The following is a 5,737-nucleotide window of genomic DNA, read 5'->3' as shown; positions in this document are numbered from 1 at the left end:
ATTCTGTGAGGTAAAAGATGAAGAATGAAACAGTAACTCACCGTTTGTGTTGTGCCTTGTGTTGTTCAGTCACTCTTTATATCTGTTAGATTCTTACGCCCCTCCTTTGTGTTACAGAAGAAATTTATATTGCAAAAGCCTTGATTCTTGGCACATAGCGTGTGTTAATGAAAGCTGCCTGTTTCTTTTTATCATTTAAAAGAAATGCTTTTGACACTGTCTGTCACTCATTACTCCTCTCTAGATTAGAATCTGTGGGATTAAAAGGTTCAGTCTTGAATTGGTTTAAATCGTATTTAACTGAGAGAGATTTTTCTGTCAGGATTGGTAATGTTATCTCCTCTGCTGCTCCTCTTGTATCTGGAATCCCCCAGGGCTCTATATTGGCACCTTTGCTGTTCTCTCTCTACATGCTTCCTTTAGGATCGATTCTGAAAAGGCATGGTGTATCCTTTAATTTCTATGCGGATGACACCCAGATCTATCTGCCTTTAAAAAGAAATGACTCTTCTGCAATTCAGTCTTTATTTGCATGTCTTGATGAGGTAAAGCTTTGGCTGGCTATAACTTTTTAACCCTAAATGACTCAAAGACTGAGTTTATAGTCTTTGGCCCATCTGACAATTTTAAGTTTAATAACTCTATTTTAGAAAGTCTGTTACCTTTTAAAGCAACACTATGGAACTTTTCCTCTTTGGTCACCCTACAGGTTGGAAGCGGAATTGTCCATTAGGGGTGTAACATACATCAGCTCCGTCTCCTTTCAAAAATGAAACATTTTCTGTCTGGAGATAGCAATACACGCAAGTCCCTTGAGATAGCAATACACGCTTTAATTACATGTCAATTGGACTTTTGCAATTCTTTGTACTGTGGCATCTCAAAGTCCCAGGTTACTCGGCTAAAATTGGTTCAAAATCCTGCAGCCAAATTTCTTAAGAATGGTTGTATGAATGATCACGCCACTCCTATCTTATGAGCTCTTCACTGGCTTCCGGTTCATAGTAGGATTGATTTTAAAACTCTCCTATTTGTGTACAAATGTCTACACAACCTTGCACCAAGCTACCTATCTGAACTGCTGCATCCTTATAGCCCTTCCAGAGTCTTCCGGTCGGGTGACCAAAATGTACTCATGGTTCCTTGTACAAGACTGAAACGTAGAGGAGATAGAGCCTTTTCGGTGGTGGGACCTAGGTTGTGGAACAGCACAACTCAGGGCTGCTCCCTCCCTATCACTTCTTAAATCTCTTGAAAACCCATTTGTTTTATTTAGCTTTTAAATGATGTTGATGGTCTTATTTATTACAGGTTACTTAGTTTTCTGTTGTGTTTATCTGACTTGTACAGGACTTTAGTCAGTCCTCAGACTGTTTTTAAATGTGCTTTATAAATAAAAGAACTAGAACTAGAACTAGATTTAATAAATAGCTTTTTGCCTTTATTTTGACAGGATAGTGGAGAAGCAGCAGAAAGTGACGCATTAACGCAACTCTGACATGATGACAATTGAATCTGAGTTCAATGATCATGAAACATCTATAAATCGTTGAGTCACTTGCATCTTCAACTGACCTTTTATCAGTAAGAGCATCTGTCATTTCAGTCACTCTTGCACTGCACAATGTTGAAATACTAACTGGTGATAAGTTACATGGTTAGCAGAATACTCATAAACTATAAAAATAATTTAGTTCTTTTGTAAATATTACAATAATAAATATCTGTGCGACAAAAATGCCTAAAAATCCAACAGTTCGACTTGTCTAAAATTTACATCTATTGCATTTTTTATTGGAGATTTTTCTCTGCTCTCTGAAAACAGAGACATTTAAACATTGTCAATGAAAACATTTATACATAACTTTTAAAGAACGTTAGTGAACGTTATGGGAACGCTCTCTTAAGGTTATAAAAAAACTTGCAGGGAACGTTCTGGAAAGCTGTCTTTAAAATATACTGTAAAATAAAACCTAAAAATATCCTGCAGGGAACGTTCTGGGAAGGTTTTCTTTGGGTTATAAAATAAAACCTAAAAATAACCTGCAGGGAAAGATCTTGAAAGTCCTCTTTAGGTTATAAAAAAAGAACCTACAGAGAACGTTCCTAGAACGTTCTTATTTGGTTCCCAAAACAATAACCAAATGGGAACCATATGGGAACATTAGGGGGAAAGTTCTGTGTTTGTTGGGTTCTTTGTTAGCTGGGATTGAACCTAATGCATTACACTAATCAATCAGGACTTTGAATTTCTTTTAAAAGAAAATACAGTACAGAAATGTCCTCACCATTTACTCATCTTTTACCCTCATGTCATCCGAGATGTATACGAATTTCCTTCTTCAGATTAACACAAAAGTTTAGAAAAATAAATAATCTCTGTAAATGCATATAATGCAAGCTCATGTGTTCCTAAAAGTTGACAACAGCACATACAACAATAACTAGAGTAATCCATACGACCCCAATGGATGAATCAATGTCTTCTGAAGTGAAACAATAAGCGTTTGTAAGAAAAATACCAAATATTTTAAATTTTTAAACTGTAGACTATCGCTTCCGACCAACTGTCACCTGCGCGTTCATGAGAGGGTTGAGTAAGTTTACGCTTGACAATTTAAAGCACGACGTAAGCGCACCGAAAAACCGAATGTCGAATTATTTTTTTTTTTAATGTTTTCATTATTGCTCACAACAAAATACAAACAATAACAGATAATAATAATGAAAAACAAACCATGCAGAAGAACAGACACCAGTTCTCGCGCGAGTTTCACATCATACTCCCGCAAGAATGCAATGAACGCTTAAATTCAAGCCGGCCATTCAAGCCGACCCCATGAAGCCGACTCTCATGCACTCGCTGGTGATAGTTGGTCGGTAGCGAAAAGATGAGTAAATTATGAGAACATTTCTGGGTGTACTGTATTTTCTTTTAATACATAATACATAATAGAAAAAGACTCCTTCTTAAGATTAGGCTAATCAGTGGAACGATAGAAAAAGAAGAGGAGGACCAAGAGGGACAAAAAAGGACAAAACATGCTACTTTCTGTCAGGACTTTAGTATTTGAAATGAAAAGTTGATTTAAAAAAAATAATAAAGAATAAGAAGTGTAATATGTTGTAAATCTGTTTTGAAATAAGTTGTTTTTCAAATAAAGGTTTTCCAAGTGATGTCAGATTGTGTGTGTACATGTGTTTTTATTGTACTTACCCTGTAACTACATGAAACAAGAGGGTAAGAAGCACCACTTTAATTTACAGCCCGCAATGTCATACTTACCCTGTAACTACATGGAACAAGAGTAGCCTATATTTTCCCAGCATTTAAAAAAAAAAAAAGTTGCAATAGCTTTACTTGCCTTGAAACTTAATCAGTGCACCTTTGCAATAATAACAAATTAGCCTACTTTATAAATGCACTGATATGTACCCCGTAATTTTAAAAAAAGCCTTTATGTATTTTTATACACTATTATTACAAAAAGGTGCAGTGTATGTACTCGCTAAATTGCTCCCACAAGTAAGATTCTAAAATACTTAGTCTAAATAATTTGCCTAAATAATTTGTTATTTTCCTGGTTGTTACCCCTTTATTCACAAAACATATTATTCCCCTATACTTACACGTACGTATTTCGTTTTAATTACGCAGTATTTTCCTGGTTGTTACACCTTTATTCCCAAGACTTCACATATTGTTCCCCTATACTTACACGCAAGTACCTTATAGGTACACTGTAATTACCGAAAGTTATACTGTACTTTCATTTTAATTACGCAGTACTTTCCGGGCTGTAATCTAAAGCGTTACCCAGCATTTCATCTGATTCAGTACGGTGTACATTTTAGGACATCCTCAGACTTCAGACATATGAAGACAAGGCATCATGCCTCAGACTAAAAGGCTTCAGTCATTGGACAAAACGGCATCGCGCCTCAGACTGAAAAGCTTCAGGTCTCAGGAAAAACAATGTCAGGTGTCAGGTCTCGTACAATTAGGCATCAGACGAAACAGCCTCAGACAAAAAGGCATCAGACATAAAGGCATCGGACGAAACGGACTCAGACTAAAAGGCATCAGACATAAAGGCATCGGACGAAACGGACTCAGACTAAAAGGCATCAGACAAAACGGACTCAGACAAAAAGACATTAGACGAAACGGACTCAGACTAAAAGGCATCAGACGAAACGGACTCAGACAAAAAGGCATCAGACGAAACGGACTCAGACTAAAAGGCATCAGACGAAACGGACTCAGACTAAAAGGCATCAGACGAAACGGACTCAGACTAAAAGGCATCAGACGAAACGGACTCAGACAAAAAGGCATCAGACGAAACGGACTCAGACTAAAAGGCATCAGACGAAACGTACTCAGACTAAAAGGCATCAGACATAAAGGCATCGGACGAAACGGACTCAGATGGAGTTTGGAGGTTCGCATTGCTCCGCCCCATATGACGTCACATGTACGCGGTTCATAGCTCGAAAGAACGCTTTAACTCCACGTTAGTTTGCCAACATACAAACTAGCTAGTTGAAATATGGCATCTAAGTTTTTAAATGTGCAAATAAAACTTGCAAAATGCATGTTCTCTTCTGTAAACAACTTAATTAGTGTAACATTTCATTAAAGCATATATATATATATATATATATATATATATATATACAGTAGGCCTACAGGCCAAAATTTTTGAAACATAGCCTATTAAATTTTGTTTTGTTTTTTTACAAAAAAAGTTTTTAACCACAAATTTTATACAAATATGGGATACATGCTAGGACAGAGAGAATGTTTTTGAAAGAAGTTTCTTCTGCTCATCAAGCCTGCATTTGATCAAAAATACAGAAAAAAATAATAATATTGTGATATATTATTACAATTTAAAATAATTGGTTTTCAATTTATTATACTTTAAATTATCATTTATTTCTGTGATGCAAAGCTGAATTTTCAGGATCATTACTCCAGTCTATCACAAGATCCTTTAGAAATCATTCTAATATGATGATTCTTTATCAAAGTTGGAAACAGTTCTGCTGCTTAATATTTTTTCCTAACCTGTGATACTTTTTTAGGATACTTTGATGAATAAAAAATATTGAATATGAAATATTTTAAAAATATAAATCTTTTGTAACAACAATATACACTGGTCAGTAATTTGGGGTCAGTCATTTTTTCTTTTCTTTTTTTGAAATAAATCAATACTTTTATTCAGCAAGGATGTGTTAAATTGATAAAAAGTGATAGTAAAGAAGCAGGGGCGGATCACCCTAGTTGGCAGCAACGAATTAAATGTTATGGCCAATTTAACTGTGATTAAATTCAGTATGTCTGCCATATGTTGCCACCCCTCTCGCCACACCATAAATATTTTTCTAGATCCGCCCCTGTAAAGAAGATTTATATTATTAGAAAATATTTTTTTTTATTTTGAATAAATGCAGTTCTTTTTAACCTTTTATTCATCAAATATATTAGGCAGCAGAAATGTTTCCAACACTCATAATAAATCAGAATGATTTCTAAAGGATCATGTGATAGACTGGATGTCACATGTGACACTGAAGACTGGAGTAATGATCCTGAAAATTCAGCTTTGCATCACAGAAATAAATTATAATTTAAAGTATAATAAATTGAAAACCAATTATTTTAAATTGTAATAATATATCACAATATTACATTTTTTTTCCTGTATTTTTGATCTAATAAATGCAG

Source organism: Abramis brama, assembly GCF_963993115.1.
Source record: "Abramis brama genome assembly, chromosome: 2".
Lineage (NCBI taxonomy): Eukaryota > Metazoa > Chordata > Actinopteri > Cypriniformes > Leuciscidae > Abramis > Abramis brama.
This window is presented reverse-complemented; position numbering follows the sequence as displayed.